Source organism: Saccopteryx bilineata, chromosome 10 (genome assembly GCF_036850765.1).
Source record: "Saccopteryx bilineata isolate mSacBil1 chromosome 10, mSacBil1_pri_phased_curated, whole genome shotgun sequence".
Lineage (NCBI taxonomy): Eukaryota > Metazoa > Chordata > Mammalia > Chiroptera > Emballonuridae > Saccopteryx > Saccopteryx bilineata.
The window spans coordinates 73,877,467-73,899,652 of NC_089499.1; the positions used below are offsets into that span (position 1 = coordinate 73,877,467).

General features: G+C 37.9%; 1 long non-coding RNA gene across 1 annotated transcript in view; it reads right to left on the reverse strand.

Annotated features, from left to right (window-relative positions):
• The window catches only part of LOC136314094 (uncharacterized), a 29,813-nt gene extending 14,957 nt beyond the window's left edge, over window positions 1–14,856 (reverse strand). Inside the window, exons 1-2 of the long non-coding RNA XR_010727273.1 lie at window positions 14,719–14,856; window positions 12,707–12,836 (exon numbers count right to left, since the gene is read on the reverse strand). This is a non-coding gene — a long non-coding RNA (uncharacterized lncRNA). The remainder of the gene's footprint in view (window positions 1–12,706; window positions 12,837–14,718) is intronic.
• Window positions 14,857–22,186: the final 7,330 nt, after the last annotated feature.

Sequence of the window (22,186 nt, forward strand, 5' to 3'; positions counted from 1 at the left end):
AATGCTCAACATCACTAATCATTAGAGAAATGCAAATTAAAACCACAATGAGATATCATCTCACACCAATCAGAATAGCACTCATCAACAAAACAACACAGAATAAGTGCTGGCAAGGATGTGGAGAAAAGGGAACCCTCTTGCACTGCTGGTGAGAATGCAGACTGGTGCAGCCACTGTGGAAAACAGTTTGGAGATCCCTTAAGAAATTAAAAATCAAACTGCCTTTTGACCCAGCTATACCACTGTTAGGAATATAACGTAAGAACACCATAGCACTGTTTGAAAAGAAGAAATGCACCCCCATGTTTATGGCAGCATTGTTCACAATAGCAAAGATCTGGAAACAGCCCAAGTGTCCGTCAGTGGATGAGTGGATTAAAAAGCTTTGGTACATATATACTATGGAATACTACTCAGCCATAAGAAATGATGACATAGGATCATTTACAACAACATGGATTAACCTTGAAAACATTATATTGAGCAAAATAAGTAAATCAGAAAAAAACTAAGAACTATATGATTCCATACATAGGTGGGACATAAAATGAGACTCAGAGACATGGACAAGAGTGTGGGGGTTACAGGGGGGGAGAGGAGAGCGAGGGTGTTGGAGGAGGGGAGGGACTCAAAGAAAACCAGTTAGAAGGTGACAGAAGACAATTGGACTTTGGGTGATGGAAATGCAGCATTATCAAATGTCAAAATAACCTAGAGATGTTTTCTCTGAACATATGTAGCCTGATTTATCAATGTCACCTCAACAAAATTAATTTTAAAAAAAAGAATTTGTCTCAGGGCTAATTAAGGCTGTTAGAAGAATAGTATAAGGATGCTAATTCTACTTCTCAGGCCACATCCTGCAAAAAGGGCCCAAAGAAAATTGGTGATTTGGCTCCTAAAAAAATAGGTCAGGAATGCCCTGAAATGGAACTAACAATATAAGGGCATAAATTTAAAGGACTTTTAGATACTGGAGCTGATGTATCTGTTATTGCTAAGCTACATTGGCCTCCTTCCTGGCCCACTCATGCAGCAGCCACAAAATTACAAGGTATAGGGCAGAGTAAATCCCCTCAACAAAGTTCTAGTTTTTTACATTGGGAAGATTAAGAAGGTACTTTGGATTTTTTAAGCCTTAGGTGCTGCCTGGATGGCCAGTTAATTTTTTTCTCCTGCAAACTTCTACCTTCTTTTATTTGATGCAGCTAATAACACTGTTTTGTCTTTTTCCAAATAGCTCCATATATACAGAAAAGGTTTCATAGGCCGATGGGGATCCTCAACCCCTCAGCAAGATATTCTGAGCATGGTTTTTAAGGCAGAAAAAGCCCAATAGAGATCAGGTAAACTACCAGATTTTAAGATACACCCTTAAAGCCTCCAACGCCCCAAAGGGGTCTCATAGGAATCCATCTGGGTCCTGCTTCAATAGTGGAAAGGAAGGTCATTGAGCTGAAGCCTGCCAGGCTTACATGCCTTTGCTGTGAGGGAACAGGGACACTGGAAGGTAGGCTTCCCCCTCACTTCTTAAGGGAGGGTTCAGTCTCTTCCAGCCCTGCTCCAGCCACCTATGACCTAACCTTGCCCAGAATGCTGGGGTTTGCCACTGAAGGCTGAAGGTGCCCAGGGCCGTCGGCCCCATCTATGACACTGTCGATGAGCCTAGAGTATTTCTTCCAAGAAGCAGGTAAACTGATCTCATTTGCACAAGGGCCGCTTAACTATGACTTGACTGAATAGTCAGGTTTTTTATTCTTCCCTCAAAGATCTCTGTTGTGGGTGTTGATAGTCCCATTTTTCTGCTGCTTTATTTAATATATAGTGTTTCCTTTATTCCTCCTACCTCAGTGCCCCACTCATATTTCAGGCTGGGACCTACTCCTACTTTAGAGCTCTCTTTCCCCCTTTTGCCAACTTCTATTATGAATCTACCTTTGCCATCCAGTTTAGTGTATCCCAAGGTTCTCTTTACCATGCCACAGTTGCAGAGCTCCAGGGAAAAGCACCCTGGTCTCATCTCTCTAGGCAGAGGAGAACAGAAGCTCCATCTCCACGCATGCTGCAGATGCTTTTCCAGTCTACCTGAATCATTACCAGCTAGAAGCAGCGGTCATTGGGACTTGGATGTGAGCTGCAAAGTATAGAATTGTGACACCAATTTCAGTGCCATGCAGACTTTTCCTGGATGTGGACTTTTCCTGGACACCTGCTCCTTGTGATAGCTCCTAACGGACTGAACTGGGGTTGGGTTGCATTCGCAGGGATCTGGAATGGTGTTGGTGCCAACTTGGACTTGGTGAACATGTTAAGGACACTACTCTTTTATGGATTGTTGTTGTATTTGGCCAAGAGTTTGTTTAAAGGCTTTAACCACTGTAAAAAAAAAAAATAGAAGACTGGATAAAGAAGATGTGGCACATACACACTACGGTATGCTACTCAGCCATAAGAAATGATGACATCGGAACATTTACAGCAAAATGGTGGGATCTTGATAACATTATACGGAGTGAACTAAGTAAATCAGAAAAAACCAAGAACTGCATGATTCCATACATTGGTGGGACTAAGAGACATGGACAAAAGTGTGGTGGTTATGGGGGGGGGGAAGGAGGGAGAGGGGAAAGGGAGGAGGAGAGGCACAAAGAAAACTAGATAGAAGGTGACAGAGGACAATCTGATTTTGGGTGATGGGTATGCAACATAATTGAAGGACAAGATAACCTGGACATGTTTTCTTTGAATATATGTACCCTGACTTATTGATATCACCCCATTAAAATTAATAAAAATTTATTTATAAAAACAAAAAACTCAATTACAATAGGAAGGCCCACATAACCCACACAAGGGACATTCATAGAGCACCTAGCTCAGGTAATCAAGTAGACTACATTCCTGGACACCAGCATCTAATACATAAGGCCATCCACCAAGATTGGTAGTCATAGCAGACCTATCTAATACATAAACAAACAAAAATAAATAGCCAAAATGGGGAGACAAAGAAACATGCCCTAAGTGAAAACGCAAAAGAATTATCCAGAAAAAGAGATAAATAAAATGAAGGCAAACAGTTTATCAGATATAAAGTTCAAAGCAATGGTTATAACAATACTCAACAGTATGAGAAAAGACATAGAAATCATAAAAAAGGACAAATCAGAAATAAAGAATGCAGTATTTGAAATGAAGAATATACTAGAAGGAATAAACACTAGGTTAAATCAGTGGTCCCCAACCCCCAAGCCACGGACCAGTACTGGTCCATGGGCCATTTGGTACCAGTCTGCAGAAAAAGAATAAATAACTTACATTATTTCCGTTTTATTTATATTAAAGTCTGAATGATATTTTATTTTTTAAAAATGACCAGATTCCCTCTGTTACATCCATCTAAGACTCACTCTTGTCTCTTAAGTTCGACAATTATATTTAAAAAACCACAGTTTTTACACCAATCGCATAATTTTATTTTGTGCATTTATCCATTCCACCCTAAAGGCTGGTCCGTGAAAATATTTTCTGACATTAAACCGGTCCGTGGTCCAAAAAAGGTTGGGGATCACTGGGTTAAGTGAAGCTTAGGATTGAATCAGCAGGTTAGAAGACAAGGTAGAAAAAAACAGAGCAGCAAAAAGAATTCTTTTCCTTTTTTTATTAAGATTTTCTTTTAAATTTATATTTTAGAGAAGGGAGGGAAAGAGAGAGAGAAGGGGAAGGAGCAAGAAGCATCAACTCCCACATGTGCCTTGACCAGGCAAGCCCAGGGTTTCTAGCCAGTGAACTCAGTGTTCCAGGTCGACCCTTTATCCAATGTGCCTCCACAGCTCAGGCACAAAAAGAATTTTTAAAAATGAGGATAGTTTAAGAAAACTGAGAGAATTTGAAGCATAATAATACCTGCATCTGGGGTATCAGAAGGAGAAGAGAGAGAGCAAGGGTTTGAGAAGTATTTGAAGAAATAGTGACCAAAACTTCCATAACAGGTGAAGGAAATAAAAAAAAAAACCACATGTTGAGAAAATACGGAGTCCCAAACAATATGAACCCAAAGAGGCCCACATGAAGACATAGCATAGTTAAAATGGAAAAGAGTAAAGACAAAAAGAGATTTTTTTTTTTTTTTTTTTTTTTTTTTTACTGAGACAGAGAGAGTTTCAGAGAGAGGGACAAATATGGACAGACAGACAAGAAGGGAGAGAGATGAGAAGCATCAGTTCTTTATTGCGGCACCTTAGTTGTTCATTGATTGCTTTCTCATATGTGCCTTGACTGGGGGGCTACAGCAGAGTGAGTGACCCTTTGATCAAGCCTGTGACCTTGGGCTGAAGCTAGCGACCTTGGGCTTCAAGTCAGCAAACTTTGGGCTCAAGCTAGTGATCATGGGGTCATGTCTATGATCCCACACTTGAGCCAGTGACCTCATGCTTAAGCTTATGGGCCTGTTCTCAAACTGGATGAGCCTGTGTTCAAGCCAGCGACCTAGAAGCTCTGAACCTGGGTCCTAGGCATCCCAGTCCAACCCTGCATCTACTGCAGCACTGCCTAATCAGGCATAAAGAGAGAATCTTAAAAGTAGCAAGAGAAAGTCCCTGGCCGATTGGTTCAGTGGTAGAACATCAGCCTAGTGTGTGGAAGTCCCAGGCTCAATTCCTGGTCAGGGTACACAGAAGAAGCACTCATCTGCTTCTCCACCCCTGCCCCTCTTGCTTATTTCTCTATCTTTATTTCTTCTCTCTTCTCTTCCTTTCCTTCATTCATGGCTTGATTAGAGTGAGATGGCGCCAGGCACTGAGGATGGCTCCATGACCTCCATCTCAGGTGATAAAAAATGGCTCAAGTTGTAATGGAGCACGTGCCCCAGATGGGCAGAGCATCACCCCTTAATGGACTTGCTGGGTGGAATCTGGTTGGGGTGCATGCAAGAGTCTGTCTCTGCCTCCCCTTCTCTCACTAAAAAATAAATATAAAATATTTATTTTATTTTTTATTTTATTAATTTTACTAATGTGACATCAATAAATCAGGGTACATATATTCAACGAAAACATGTCCGGGTTATCTTGTCAATCAATTACGTTGCATACCCATCACCCAAAGTCAGATTGTCCTCCGTCACCTTCTATCTGGTTTTCTTTGTGCCCCTCCCCCTCCACCTTTTCCTCTCCCTCCCCTCCCCCCCCCCTGTAACCACCACACTCTTATCAATGTCTCTTAGTCTCAATTTTATGTCCCACCTATGTATGGAATAATGCAGTTCTTGTTTTTTTCTGATTTACTTATTTCACTTCGTATAATGTTATCAAGATCACACCATTTTGTTGTAAATGATCCATTGTCATCATTTCTTATGGCTGAGTAGTATTCCATAGTGTATATGTGTCACATCTTCTTTATCCAGTCTTCTATTGAAGGGTTTTTTGGTTGTTTCCATGTCTTGGCCACTGTGAACAATGCTGCAATGAACATGGGGCTGCATGTGTCTTTACGTATCAATGTTTCTGAGTTTTTGGGGTATATATCCAGTAGAGGGATTGCTGGGTCATAAGGTAGTTCTATTTTCAGTTTTTTGAGGAACCACCATACTTTCTTCCATAATGGTTGTACTACTTTACATTCCCACCAACAGTGAATGAGGGTTTCTTTTTCTCCACAGCCTCTCCAACATTCGCTATTACCTGTCTTGTTGATAATAGCTAATCGAACAGGTGTGAGGTGGTATCTCATTGCAGTTTTGATTTGCATTTCTCTAATAACTACTGAAGATGAACATCTTTTCATATATCTGTTGGCCATTTGTATTTCTTCCTGAGAGAAGTGTTTGTTCATGTCCTCTTCCCATTTTTTTATTGAATTGTTTGTTTGTTGTTGAGTTTTATGAGTTCTTTGTATATTTTGGATATTAGGCCCTTATCTGAGCTGCTGTTTGAAAATATCATTTCCCATTTAGTTGGCTGTCTGTTTATTTTGTTGTCAGTTTCTCTTGCTGAGCAAAAACTTCTTAGTCTGATGTAGTCCCATTCATTTATTTTTGCCTTCACTTCCCTTGCCTTTGGAGTCAAATTCATAAAATGCTCTTTAAAATTTAAAACCAAGGTCCATGAGTTTAGAACCAATGTCTTCTTCTATGTACTTTATTGATTCAGGTCTTATATTTAGGTCTTTGATCCATTTTGAATTAATTTTAGTACATGGAGACAAACTGCAGTCGAGTTTCATTCTTTTGCATGTGGCTTTCCAGTTTTCCCAGCACCATTTGTTGAAGAGGCTTTCTTTTCTCCATTGTGTGTTGTTGGCCTCTTTATCAAAAATTATTTGACAATATATATGTGGTTTTATTTCTGGACTTTCCATTCTGTTCCATTGGTCTGAGTGTCTATTTTTCTGCCAATATCATGCTGTTTTGATTATCGTGGCCCTATAATATAGTTTGAAGTCAGGTATTGTAATGCCCCCAGCTTCGTTCTTTTTCTTTAGGATTGCTTTGGCTATTCAGGGTTTTTTATAGTTCCATATGAATCTGATGATTTTTTGTTCCATTTCTTTAAAAAATGTCATTGGAATTTTGATAGGAATTGCATTCAATTTGTATATTGCTTGGGTAATATGGTCATCTTGATTATATCTATTCTTCCTATCCAAGAACAAGGAATATTCTTCCATCTCATTGTATCTTTTTTGATTTCCCTTAACAATGCTTTGTAGTTTTCATTACATAAGTCCTCATGTTGAGATATTTTCCTTCTATACCCATTTTGTTCAGAGTCTTAAACATAAAATTGTGTTGTATTTTATCGACTACCTTTTCTGCATCTATTGATAAGATCATGTGGTTTTTGTTCTTTGTTTTGTTGATATGGTATATTACGTTACATTCTTTGTTATGTTTATTCCTAGGTATTTTTTTTTTTTTTGGTTGCAATCATGAAGGGACTATTTTTTTTAGTTCGTTCTCAAATGTTTCATTGTTGGCATATAGAAAGGCTATGGACTTTTGTATGTTAATTTTGTATCCTGCGACCTTACTGTATTGGCTTATTGTTTCTAGTAGTCTTCCTGTAGATTCTTTGGGGTTTTCGATGTATAGGATCATATCATCTGCAAAAACTGATACCTTTACTTCTTCTTTTTCGATATGGATGCCTTTTATTTCTTTGTCTTGTCTGATTGCTCTCTGGCTAGAACCTCTAGCATCACATTAAATAAGAGTGGAGAGAGTGGATTAACCTGTCTTGTTCATGATTTAAGGGGAAAGCCTTCAATTTTGTGCCAACATTTAATATGATGTTAGCTGATAGTTTATCATATATGGCCTTTATCATGTTGAGATATTTTCCTTCTATACCCATTTTGTTCAGAGTCTTAAACATAAAATTGTGTTGTTTTTTATCAAAAGCCTTTTCTGCGTCTATTGATAAGATCATGTGGTTTTTGTTCTTTGTTTTGTTGATATGGTGTATTACGTTAACCATTTTACGTATGTTGAACCATCCTTGAGATTCTGGATGGATCCCACTTGATCGTGATGTATTATTTTTTTTAATATGTTGTTGTATTTGATTTGCTAGTATTTTGTTTAGAATTTTAGCATCTGTATTCATTAAAGATATTGGTCTGTAGTTTTCTTTTTTTGTGCCGTCCTTGCCCGGTTTTGGTATGAGGGTTATGTTGGCCTCATAAACTGTGTTTAGAAATATTTCTTCTTCTTCAATTTTTTGGAAGACTTTGAGTAGAATAGGAACCAAGTCTTCTTGAATGTTTGATTAAATTCGTTAGTATAACCGTCTGGGCCTGGACTTTTACTTTTGGGGAGGTTTTTAATAGTTTTTTCTATTTCTTACCTACTAATTGGTCTGTTTAGGTTTTCTGCTTCTTCTTGACTCAGTCTAGGAAGGTCGTATTGTTCTAGGAATTTATCCATTTCTTCTAGATTGTTGAATTTAGTGGCATAAAGTTTTTCATAGTATTCTACAATAATTCTTTGTATATCTATGATGTCCGTGGTGATTTCTCCTCTTTCATTTTGGATTTTGTTTATATGAGTTCTTTCTCTTCTTTCCTGGTAAGTCTTGCCAAGGGTTTGTCAATTTTGTTGATCTTTTCAAAGAACCAGCTCCTTGTTCTATTAATTTTTTCTATACTTTTTCTGTTCTCTATTTCATTTATTTCTGCTCTGATTTTTATTATCTCCTTTCTTTGGCTGGTTTTGGGTTGTCTTTGTTCTTCTCTTCCAGTTTCTTAAGTGTGAAGTTAAGTGGTTCACTTGGGCTCTCTCTTGTTTGTTCATATATGCCTGAAGTGATATGAACTTCCCTCTTATCACTGCTTTTGCTGCATCCCATAGATTCTGATATGTCATATTGTCATTTTCATTTGTCTGTACATATCTTTTGATCTCTGTGCTTATTTCTTCTTTGACTCATTCATTTTTTAAAAGTATGTTGTTTAGTTTCCACATTTTTGTGGGTGTTTTTTCCTCTTTTTTGCAGTTGAATTCTAGTTTCAAGGCTTTATGATCAGAAAGTATGCTTGGTACAACTTCAATTTTTCTGAATTTGCTGATGTTGTTTTTGTGGCCCAACATATGGTCAATTCTTGAGAATGTTCCATGTACACTGAAGAAAAATGTATACTCTCTCACTTTGAGATGAAATGTCCTGTAGATGTCTATCATATCCAGGTGCTCTAGTGTTTTGTTTAAGGCCAATATATCTTTATTAATTCTCTGTTTGGATGACCGATCTAGAGCCGTCAGCAGTGTATTGAGGTCTCCAAGTATGATTGTATTTTTGTCAGTTTTTGTTTTAAGGTCAATAAGTGGCTGTCTTATATATTTTGGTGCTCCTTGGTTTGGTGCATATATATTAAAAATTGTTGTGTCTTCTTGATTCAGTGTCCCCTTAATCATTATGAAATGACCATTTTTGTCTCTGAGTCTTTTTGCTGTCTTGTAGTCAGCATTATCAGATATGAGTATTGCTATGCCTGCTTTTTTTTGGATGTTATTTGCTTGAAGTATTGTTTTCCAGCCTTTCACTTTGAATTTGTTTTTATCCTTGTTGCTTAGATGAGTTTCTTGTAGGCAGCATACAGTTGGATTTTATTTTTTAATCCATTCTGCTACTCTGTGCGTTTTTATTGGTGAGTTTAATCCGTTTACATTTAGTGTAATTATTGACACTTGTGAGTTCCCTATTGCTATTTTATACATTGCTTTCTGTTAGTTTTGTGTCTTGTTTGATTCTTCTTTTTAGTTTTTCTATCTTTTTTTTTGTTTGGTTGTATTTCATACATCTTTCCTCTGTTGCTATCTTTTTTAAATATGTGTTTCTGTGGTGGTTTTTTCAATGGTGGTTACCATTAAGTAATGAAAAGGGTTCCTACTCTGTTCATTGTAGTGCACTATCTTGTGAGTACTTTTGCACTCCATCGTCCTTTGCTACTGTTAATCTCTGTCCTCTCCCCCCCCCCATTTTTTTTGTTGGTGTCACAGTTTAAATTTGGTTTTATTGTGTTCTTGTTCGAGCTTTTACTTGTGGTTTTGTTTTGTTCTTTGTATCTGGTTGGAAAACCCCCTTTAGTAATTCCTGGAGTGAGGGTTTTCTGATGATAAATTCCCTCATCTTTATCACTGAATATTTTTATTTCTCCTTCGTATTTGAAGGATAGCTTTGATGGGTATAGTACTCGTGGCTAAAAGTTCCTCTCTTTCAGGACTTTAAATATTGGGGTCCACTCTCTTCTAGCTTGTAGAGTTTCTGCTGAGAAATCTGATGATAATCTAATGGGCCTTCCTTTATATGTTGTATTCTTCTTTTCCCTGGCTGCCTTGAGAATTTTTTCTTTATTGTTGGTTTGTGCCAATTTCATTATGATGTGCCTTGGAGTAGGTTTGTTGGGGTTAAGAAAACTCGGAGTTCTGTTTGCTTCTTGAATTTGAGGCTTTAGTTCTTTCCACAGGCTTAGGAAGTTCTCATCTATTATTTGTTTGAGTATGATCTCCATTCCATTTTCTCTCTCTTCTCCCTCTGATATACCTATTATTCTTATGTTATTCTTTTTGATGGAGTCAGACAATTCCTGTAGGGCTTTCTCATTTTTTTTTTTAAATTTTTTGAGTCTCTTTATTCTTCTCTCTGTTGTGCCTCAAGTTGCTTCTCTTCTATTTCACTAATCCTACATTCTATCTGGCCTGTTCTATTAGCTAAACTTGTTCACTCATTTTTCAGCTTGTGAATGGAGATTTTCATCTCTGTTTGATTTGTTTTTATAGTTTCAATTTCCTTGGACATATATTCTTTGTGTTTATTGAGTTGTTTTCTGAGATCCCTAAATTGCCTTTCTGTGTTTTCTTGTATATCTCTGAGTATTTTTAGGATTTCTATTTTAAATTCTCTGACATTTAACTCCAAGGTTTCCAAAATATTAAATTTTTTCTCCATAGATTTTTCTCACCTATCTGTGCTACCTCTCTGTCTTTTGTATCCATGATATTCGATTTCTTTTTCCTTAATGGAAGCTGAGGGTGGTTTTGTTGATAGTATTATGAGAATTAATAAAGAATAAAAAGTTAAAAATAAAAATTAAAAGGAAGAAATAACAAAATTATTATTCTTCCCCTCCTTTTTTTTTTCCCTCTCCTCTCCTCTCTCCTCCTTCTTGAGAAAATCTTGTGGTAACTGTGAATTATATTGTGCTAAATAGAACAAAAACTACCTATAATGGAGGGAGGGCCTGAGTTGGGGAGAAGTGATAAAGGGGCAACAAAGGGGGTATGGACCCACAAAATGCAAAAAAGGAAAAAATTTGGGTCAAGAATAAAATGATTTGCTTTTAGGTGATGGTTGACTAAGAGATATGATGTGAGGAATAAGAGGGAAACAGGAAAAATGGGGGGAAAATTTAAAAATTAGTATTGTATTTAGTGGAGCAAGAACTAGATAAAATAGAGAGCAAGGGTTGGGAGCACTGCTAGTGAGTTTAAAAAGTGAAGTAAAAAAACCCCAAAGTGCCACAAAGAAAAATTTGAGTCCCAGATAAAGTCATTTGTTCATGATTGAGGAATAAATAAGAGGAAAAGTAAAGGACAAAAGAAGAAACTAATATAGAGGGAGAAAAAAAGAATTAAAGAGAGAAAAAAGAAGAAAAAAAGAAGAAAAGGAGAGAGAGAAAGAGAGAGTTAATGGTTTTGGAGTGCAACCCTCATAGAGAGAAAGGAAGAAGAAAGAAAAGATAATGGGAGATGTAACACTATGGGTAATGTAGTTCAAGGAGAGGAGAGAGTAAGACTGGCAGAGAATTAAACGACCAAATTGGCAGAGGAAGAAAATAATCAAGACAAGAAGATAAGAGAAACAAATGCACAAATATAAGGTGGGATAGGTTATAAAGTCTGTGGATTATTCTTGATTTTTAGAGGTTATCTTCTTGCTTTTACTTTTCTCTCCCTCTTCCTGGTCAGTGACTCTGTACCCCGGGTTCTGCCCCTGTGGCACACTTAGGTAGAGGTTTGCAGTTGATAAGTCTCTATGGCGATGTCATATATTGGGCTTCAGTCTTGTTGGCAGTCGAGGCTCATTAGCATTTGCAGGCTCCACCAATGAGAGAGTCCATATTCCTGGAGCCTCTCTCCTAGTCTTTCCTTCCTGAATTAGTAGCCTGATCATTCAGCTATGGGGTTGCTGCTGCTTCTGCCTGGAGAGTAAGAGGCTCAAAGAGCTGGCAAATCCCCACTCTATTCCCACTCAGTGCAGGGCTCTGGGTAAGGCTCAATCAGTCAGAGCCGCTAGTATAATCAGGCAGGGCTTTGGCCCACACAAAGACCTCTGACTCTGCCCCTCTGTCCAGGAACACAGGCGCCTATTCCTGGAGGAATCTCTCACCCAGTATCTGCGCTCGCGGACCAGGAGATCAGGCCGGCCACCTCTCACTCCCGGTGAGGCACCCCGCCCGCACGGTAAAGTTCCAGCGTAGAAAATTTTGCTCCCACTCACTCCCCGCATGCTGCTTTTTGGGGCGCAGGGGTGACGTCAAGACTCTAGTTTCAGCCCACAGAAAGGCCTCTGACTCTGCCCCTCTGTCCGGGAACACGGGCACCCACTCCCGGGGGAATCTCTCACCCACTCCCTGCTCATGCCAACCAGGATATCAGGCCGGCTGCCTCTCACTCCAGGTGAGGCACCCCACCCACACAGAGAAGTTCGAGCGTAGGGAATTTCACTCCCATTCACTCCCCGTGCACCGCTTTTTCAGGGCAAAGGGGCAACCCCAAGATTCCACTTTCAGCCCACAGAAAGGCTTCTGACCCTGCCCCTCTGTCCAGGAACACGGGCGCCCACTCCCGGAGCTCTAGGAGGAACCTCTCACCCACTATCTGCGCACGCCAACCAGGAGATCGGGGCGGATGGCTGTCTCAAGTTCCTTTCTTTGTCTGGGTTTGGCGCAAGTGTTAGTTTGTGTTGACTAGGTTGCCACAAGCACAGTTTTTCCTTGGCTTGGATGTCCGTGCCACAGCCTGGTTTGGACATTTGTGCCGTAGTTTGGTTCTATTCACACCCTATGCCCACCTTAGTTCCTATACTCTCAGTTCCCAGTGAAAGCAGCCTGTATTTAGGTTAGTGAGGAAGGTGAAGTGTTTCTTCTTCCTATTTCCTTCAGGGTTGATTATATATTTAGTCAATTTTTCGCTCAATCATACCTTCGCATTTAGTGTGGAACTTCTGGAGGCTCCAAGGATAGATTTTTCTGTCTCTGGTTGAAGATCTTGTTGAATTTTTGGGGAGATTAATCAGTATCGCCTCTTACAGCACCATTTCTCTGACATCATCCTATATAAAAATTTTAAATGTAGAAATAGAAAGATAGTTACCTTCTGTATTTCTCTTGCTGCCATATGATAGGGAGCTACCATAAGACTGTCAAGTGATTTCTCAACAGAAACATTTCAGGCCAGAAGGGATTTGAAATGTTCAAAGTTTTGAACAGCAAGGACTTACAACCAACACTACTTTACCCAGCAAGGCTATCATCTAAAACTGAAGAGAAATAAAGAGCTTCTCAGGCAATAAAAAGCTAGAGAAGTTTGTTACACTAAAACAGTATTACAAGAAATATTAAAAGGCCTTCTTTGAGAAGCAGAAGAAAATGAAGAAGAAGAAGAAGAAGAAGAAGGGAAGAAGAAGGAGAACAAGAAACAGAGGAACATAACTAAAATATTAAAATGGCCTTAAATACATACTTATCAATAAATACTTAAATATAAGTGACTTAAATACTCCAATCAAAAGACATAGGGTAGCTGAATGGATAACAAAATAAGACCCATATATATGCTGTCTACAAGAGACCCACCTCAGAATTAAAGATATGCATAGAATAAAAGTAAAGAGGTGGAAAAAGGTATTTCATGCAAATAGAAAGGAAAAAAGCTGGAGTAGCAATACTTATATCTGAAAATATATTTTTTAATTAATTAATTAATTAATTTTATTTATTCATTTTTAGAGAGGAGAGGGAGAGACATAGAGAGAGAGAGAGAGGAGAGACAGAGAGAGAGAAGGGGGGGAGGAGCTGGAAGCATCAACTCCCATATGTGCCTTGACCAGGCAAGCCCAGGGTTTTGAACCGGCGACCTCAGCATTTCCAGGTCGATGCTTTATCCACTGCGCCACTACAGGTCAGGCTATATCTGAAAATATTGACTTTAAAACATAAGCTATAGCAAGAGACAAAGAAGGACACTATATAATGATGAAAGGGAGCAATCCAACAAGAGGATATGACCATTATAAACATGTATGCACCCAACATGGGAGCATCTAAATATATAAAGCAAATATTGATGAACATAAAGGAAGAAATAGACAGTAATATAGTCATAGTAAGAGACTTTAAAAACTCCATTGATATCAATGAATAGATCTTCCAGACAGAAAATCAAAAAGTAATCAGCAGCCTTAAATGACACACAAGATGAGATGGATTTAATTGATATCTTTGGATCATTTCACTGCAAAATAGAAGAATATTCATTCTTTTCAAATGTAGATGAAACATTTTCTAGGATAGACCACATGTTAGAACATAAAAAATTATCAATAAACTTAAAAAGACTGAAATCTCATCAAGCATCTTCTCTGACAATAATGGTATAAAACTAGAAATAAATCACAAGATAAAAACTGAAAAACACATAAGGGCATAGAGACTAAATAACATGTTACTAAATAATGAATGGGTAACAATGAGATCAAGGAAGAAATCAAAAGACATCTTGAAACAAATGAAAATGAGAACACAACAACCCTAAAATTTATGGGACACAGCGAAAGCAGTCCTGAGAAGGAAATTCATTGCATTACAGGGCTACCTCAAGAACAAGAAAAATTTCAAATAAACAATCTAATTTTACACTAAAAAAAAAAAAACTAGAAAACAAACAAAGCCCAAAGTGTGTAGAAAAAAGGAAATAATAAAGACAAGAGCAGAAATCAAGAAAATAGAGTTTAAAAACAATACAAAAGATCAATGAAACCAAGAACTGGTTCTTTGAAAAGATGAACAAGATTGACAAACCTTTAGTAAGTCTCATAAAAAAAGAGAGAAAGAAAGAGAGAGAGGACCCAAATAAATAAAATTAGAAATGAAAGAGGAATAGTAACAACTGATACCAAAGAAACACAAAGTATTTTAAGAAAATACTGGCCTGACCTGTGGTGGCGCAGTGGATAAAGCATCGATCTGGAAATGCTGAGGTCGCCAGTTCGAAACCCTGGGCTTGTCTGGTCAAGGCACATATGGGAGTTGATGCTTCCTGCTCCTCCCCCTTCTCTCTCTCTGTCTCTCTCTTCTCTCCCTCTCTCTCTCCTTTCTAAAAAAATAAATAAAATTTAAAAAAAAGAAAAAGAAAATATTATGAACTATATTCTAACAAATTGTACAATCAAGACAAAATGAATAAATTTCTAGAAACATACAATCTTCCAAGACTAAATCAGGAAGGATCAGAGAATCTGGAAAGATAGATTACAACCCAGTGAAACTGAAGCAGTAATAAAAAAAAAATTTTTAAAAACTTCCAGCAAATAAAAATCCTGGACCAGATGGCTTCACAGGTGAATTTTACCAAAAATTCAAAGAAGAACTAATATCTATTCTTTTAAACTATTCCAAAAAGTTCAAGAGGAGGGAAGACTCTTAAGCTTACTTTACAAGCCCAGCATTTTTCTAATTACAAAACCAGATAAAGACACTACAATGAAAAAATTATAGGCCAATAATTCTGATAAATTTAGATACTAAATTTTTCAGCAAAATATTAGCAAACTTCATCAACAACATATTAAAAAGATCATACACCAAAATCAAGTGGGACTAATTCCAGGGATACAATATCCTCAAATCAATAAATATGATAAAGCACATAAACAAAATGAAAGAGAAAAACCATATGATTATATGAATAGATTTAGAAAATTCATTTGAATAAATCCAGCACTCACTTATGCTACAAACTCTCAGCAGAGTGGGAGTAGAGGAAACACACCTCAACATAATATATAAGCCGTATATGACAAACTCACAGTCAACATCATACTCAATGGGAAAAAACTACATACATTTCCCTTAAGACAGGGAACAAAACAGGGATGTCTACTTTCACCACTGTCATTCAATTCAACATAGTACTGGAAGTCCTAGGCAAAGCAATCAGAAAAGAAGAAAAAATAAAATGCATCTAAATTGGAAAAGATAAAGTAAAACTGTCATTATTTGCAGACAACATGATACAGTATATAGGGATCCCTCAAGATTCCACCAAAAACTGCCTGTCCTATGGTGGCGCAGTGGATAAAGCGTCGATCTGGAATGCTGAGGTTGCCAGTTCAAAACCCTGGGCTTGCCTGGTCAAGGCACATATGGGAGTTGATGCTTCCTGCTCCTCCCCCCTTCTCTCTCTCTCTCTCTCTCTCTCTCTCTCTCTCTCTCTCCCTTCTCTCTAAAATAAATAAATAAATAAATAAATAAACTAAAAAAAAAGATTCCACCAAAAACCTACTAGAATTGATAAATGAATTCAGTAAAATAGCAGGATACAAAATAAATATCTAGAAATCAATTGCATTTCATACAGAAATTATGAACTATCATAAAGGAAAACTAAGAAAACAATCCCATTTACAATTGCATCAAAATAAATAAATAAAATACCTAGAAATAAATTTAACCAAAGACATAAAGACTGAAGAAAGAAATTGAAGAAGATATAACTAAGTGCAAGCATATACTGTGTTCACAGAAAGAAGTAACATCATTAATATGTCCATACTACCCAAAGATATCTATAGATTCAGTGCAATTCCTATCCAAATACCAATGGCATATTTCGTAGAACTAAAACAAATATTCCAAAACTTTATATGGAACGACAAAATACCCCAAATGGCCACAGTAATCTTGACAAAGAAGAACAAAGTTGGAGAAATCATGTTACCTGATATCAAACTATACTACAAGGTCATAGTAATCAAAATAACATGGCACTGGCTTAGAAACAGGCATATAGATCAATAGATAGAATGGAGACATCAGAAATAAACCCATGACTTTATAGTCAATTAATGTTTGGCAAAGGAGACAAGTACATATAATGTGGTAAAGATAGTCTATTCAATAAATGGCATTGAGAAAATTGGATAGATACATGCAAAAAAAATGAAACTAGATCACCTTCTTATACCATACACAAAAATAAACTCAAAATGGATTAAAGACTTAAATGTTAGACTCAAAACCATAAAAATTCTGGAAGAAAACATAGGCAGTTAAATCTATGACATTTATTATAGCAACATTTTTTTCTGATATATTGCCTAAGGTAAGGAAAACAAGAAAAAATAAACAAATGGGACTACATCAAACTAAAAATTATATGCACAGCAAAGAAAATCATCAACAAAATAAAAAGACAAAACATTGAATGGAAAAACATATTCCCCAATAATCCATCTGATAAGAGGTTAATATCCAAAAGTTTTAAAGAACATAAAAAATCAACACCACAAAAAACAAACAATCCAATTTAAAAAGGGGCAAAGGGCTTTAATAGTCACTCCAAAGAGGATATACAGATGGCCAATAGACATGAAAAGATGCTCAATGTCACTAATCATCAGAGAAATGCAAATTAAAACCACAATGAGCACCTTACATCTGTCAGAATGACTATTATAAATAAATCAGCAAAAAGCAAGTGTAGGCAAGAATTTGGAGAAAAGGGAACCCTTGTGCACTGTTGATAAAAATGCATACTGGTACAGACACTGCAGAAAATAGTATGGAGTCACCTTAAAAAAATGTAAAAATGGAATTGCCTTTCAACCCAGTAATCCTACTTCTGGGAATATATCCAAAGAAACCCAAAACACTAATTCGAAAAAATACATAGACCCTATGTTCACTACAGCATTATTTACAATAGCTAAGATTTGGAAGCAGCCCAAGTGACCATCAGTAGATGAGTGGATGAAAGAGCTGTAGGACATTTATTTACACTATGGAATACTACTGACTGCAAAAAATAAGGAAATTTTACCCTTTGCAAGCATGGATGGACTTGGAGAGCATTATGCTAAGTGAAATAAGGCAGAGAGAGACAGGTAACATATGATTCATTCACATGTGGAATCTAATAAAAAGCAAAATAGAAACAGATTCATATATAGAGAACAGACTGACAGCTGTCAGAGGGGCGGGGGTTGAGGATCTGGATGTAAAAGGTGAAGGGACAAAGCAAAAGAAAAAAAAACCTCATAGACACAGACGACAATATGGTGATTGCCAGAGGGAAAGGGGGTGGGGGAGGTAGAGGAGGGTAGAAAGGGATAAATGGTGATGGAAGGAGACTGGACTTGGGGTGGGGAACACTATACAATATAAAGATGATGTGTTATAAAATTGTATACTTGAAACCTATATAATTTTTTAAACCAATTTCATCCCAATAAATTCAATAAAATATATTTTAAAAGGAGCTGGATTAGTTTCCTTTGCTTTCTCAAGGGCTTAACTCAAACAGTTAAGGCATTTTCCAGAGTGCATTGGACCCAACACCTTGGAAGTATTATTGAAATCCTATATGCGCCTTGGTTTTTATCCCAGAGAGAAAGTATTTGCAACAAAGCCGCCTTTCCACTTTGCAAGGTGTTAGCCACAAACATGCCACAGGCACACTATGGGGCAGATCCAACAAAAGCATTTCTCAGGCTTTTCAAGGAACACATAGCACGTGATCCCTTCAGGATTTGAAGGCCATCTTTAAGCATCCATCCATTCTTCTTCTGTACACATACATCATCAGATCAAAATGTACCCCAGATTTACAAATCCTGAGAGCTGAAAAGATGTTTGGCATAGCAATTTCAGCAGTGTTAAGTCAGAATGTTAACACATGCAGCTTTAACTCAGATTAGGATGCTCCAGCTAAATCAAAACCGTGTCATCTTGCCAAACTGCCCCTACTACATGCATACACACACACACACACACACACACATGCATACACCACACACATGCACACACACACACACACACACAGATTTAGCTGCAGTGCCCCATCCTTTGTTCCCAACAGTTCTCTTCTACAGCATCGTAAAGAGTATCCCCTTGGTCAGTCATTTATTAAGGGCCTCTTAGGTGTCATAGATTGGAAAGGCGTGCCTCAAAGAGGAGAAACTGGTCATTTTTCTAGCAAGCAGATTCTTGGCAAACATTATGGAGGTAAATCAGGATTTATTTGAAGCTTAAGATAGAGGATGTGGGCTCCAGATGGTACTTGTGTGAGTAAAAACTCTTAAGGAAAACAGAGCTGACCTCAGAGTGTAAGGAACACGTTTTTGCAGATTATTAGACCATTTGTCACTTGAGGACACTTGAATAATGTCTTTTATAGGAAACTGGGAAGTTATGTGCCTCTTTTTAAAGGTTTCAGTTCTGAAAGAACATGCTTGCAAAGCATTCATTGATTTCAGAAGTTGGACTCTCAGGGTATGTAGAAGATACCCTAAAATCCTCAAAAACTTATGATCCTCTTCAGCAACCATGATCAATCACTGCATTAAAATAATAACTCAATAGAATACTTCCATGTGTTGGTGGAGGAAGTATGTATGTATAATGGTAGGCTCAGCACCTGGAACTCTGGAGTTCCAGAGCAGACCTCCTGGGGTTCTATTTGGAAAGTCTCAAATCATTTTGAAAGGGATAAAAGGTACATGCTGAGGACTTTGAAGTCCATGAGCATTCCCTGGAATGGCTGGGTTTAGACTTAGGAACGCAGTGTGGCACATTCTTCTCCTACGGTTCTCCTTTCCTTCCCTTGCTCCCAGATAAATCTTCTCACCACATTAGAATAAGCAAAGCTGTGTGTCCTTCTAATTCAACCATGGCATCACCTGCTTCTCTCAATGACAGCCTCATTGTCATTATGTGGCTGTCTCCCCACTAAACTGTGAACAACACCCTGATGATGGGGAATGTGGCTTATTCATCTGTGGACCTCACTGCACCTGTCACACTGGCCAGTAATGAGAGACTCCTTCAGGACCTTTATTCATTTCTCATCTGTTAATTCACAAGCGCGCGTGTGTGTGTATATGTGTGTGTGTGTGTGTGTGTGTGTGTGTGTGTGTGTGTGTGTCTGAGAGAGAGACAGAGAGAGACAGAGAGAGAGAATGTGGATTTGGGCCCTGGCCAGTTGGCTCAGCAGTAGAGCGTCGGCATGGCATGTAGAAGTCCCAGGTTTGATTCCCGGCCAGGGCACACAGGAGAAGCGCCCATCTGCTTCTCCACCCTTCCCCCTCTCCTTTCTTTCTATCTCTCTCTTTCCCTCCCACAGCCATGGCTCCATAGGCGCAAAGTTGGCCTGGGCACTGACAGCTCCATGGCCTCTGCCTCAGGTGCTAGAATGGCTCCGGCCACAACAGAGCAATACCCTAGATGGGCAGAGCATTGCCCCCAGGTGGGCATGCTGGGTGGATCCCAGTCAGGCGCATGTGGGAGTCTATTTGATTGCCTCTCCACTTCTAACTTCAGAAAAATACAAAAACAACAACAACAACAACAAAAAACCAGAAGGTGGATTTGGGATTCAAAATATTTGAGTTGGGACCTGTGACCTTGTACAAATCATTGATATCATTAATCTCTCTGGATTTCAGTATCATCATTTATAAAATGAGGATACAATATCTCACGGGATCATTTTTTTTTTTTATGGGGGAAGGGCTAAAAAGACAGGTCCACTTTAAGTGGATCTCCTTTTTCAAAGCCCCTCTTTTTTTTTTTAATTTCTTTATTAAATTTAATGCAGTGACATTGATAAATCAGGGTACATATGTTGAGAGAAAATATCTCTAGATTATTTTGACATTTCATTGTACTGTATACCCCTCCCCGAAAGTCAAATTGTCTTCTGTCACTTTCTATCTCGTTTTCTTTGTGCCCCTCCCCTCCCCTAACCCCTCTCTCCTTCTTTGCCCCATACCCTCTCCCCTCAACCACCACCCCTGTTGCCATCACATTCTTGTTCATGTCTCTGAGTCTCATTTTTATGTCCCTTTATGTATGGATTCATATAGTTCTTAGTTTTTTTCTGATTTACTTATTTCACTCCGTATAATGTTATCAAGGTCCATCCATGTTATTGTAAATGATCCGATGTCATCATTTCTTATGGCTGAGTAATATTCCATAGTATATATGTACCAAAGCTTTTTAATCCACTCATCCTCTGACAGACACTTGGGCTGTTTCCAGATCTTCGCTATTGTGAACAATGCTGCCACAAACATGGGGGTGCATTTCTCCTTTTGGAGCTGTTCTATGGTGTTCTTGGGGTATATTCCTAAAAGTGGGATAGCTGGGTCAAAAGGCAGTTCGATTTTCAATTTTTTGAGGAATCTCCATACTGTTTTCCACAGTGGCTGCACCAGTCTGCATTCCCACCAGCAGTGCAGAAGGGTTCCCTTTTCTCCACATCCTTGCCAGCACTTATTCTGTGTTGTTTTGTTGATAAGTGCCATTCTGACTGGTGTGAGGTGATATCTCATTGTGGTTTTAATTTGCATTTCTCTACTGATTAGTGATGTTGAGCATTTTTTCATATGCCTATTGGCCATCTGTATGTCCTCTTTGGAGAAATGTCGATTCATTTCCTTTGCGCATTTTTGGATTGGATTGTTTGTCTTCCTGGTGTTGAGCTTTACAAGTTCTTTATAAATTTTGGTTATTAACCCCTTATTAGACGTTTTGTCAAATATGTTCTCCCATTGTGTAGTTTGTCTTTTTATTCTGTTCTTGTTGTCTTTGTCTGTGCAAAAGCTTTTTAGTTTGATATAGTCCCATTTGTTTATCCTGTCTTTTATTTCACTTCCCCGTGGAGATAAATCAGCAAATATATTGCTCCGAAAGATGTCGGAGAGCTTACTGCCTATGTTTTCTTCTAAGATGCTTATGGTTTCACGGCCTACTTTTAAGTCTTTTATACATTTTGAGTTTATTTTTGTGAGTGGTGTAAGCTGGTGATCTAGTTTCATTTTTTTGCAGGTAGCTGTCCAATTTTCCCAACACCATTTGTTAAAGAGGCTGTCTTTACTCCATTGTATTTCCTTACCTCCTTTGTCAAGTATCAGTTGTCCATAAAAGTCTGGGTTTATTTCTGGGTTCTCAGTTCTGTTCCATTGATCTATATGCCTGTTCTTATGCCAGTACCAGGCTGTTTTGAGTACAAAGGCCTTGTACTATAACTTGATATCAAGAAGTGTGATACCTCCCACTTTATTCTTCTTTTTTAAGATTGCTGAGGCTATTCATGTTCTTTTTTGGTTCCATATAAATTTTTGGAATATGTGGTCTATATCTTTGAAGTATGTCATTGGTATTTTAATTGGTATTGCATTGAATTTATAGATTGCTTTGGGTAATATAGACATTTTAATGATGTTTATTCTTCCTAACCATGAGCACGGTATATGCTTCCACTTGTTTGTATCTTCCTTGATTTCTTTTATCAATGCTTTGTAATTTTCCGAGTACAAGTCTTTAGTCTCCTTGGTTAAGTTTACTCCTAGGTACTTTATTTTTTTAGTGTTAATTGTGAAGGGGATTGTTTTCTTAATTT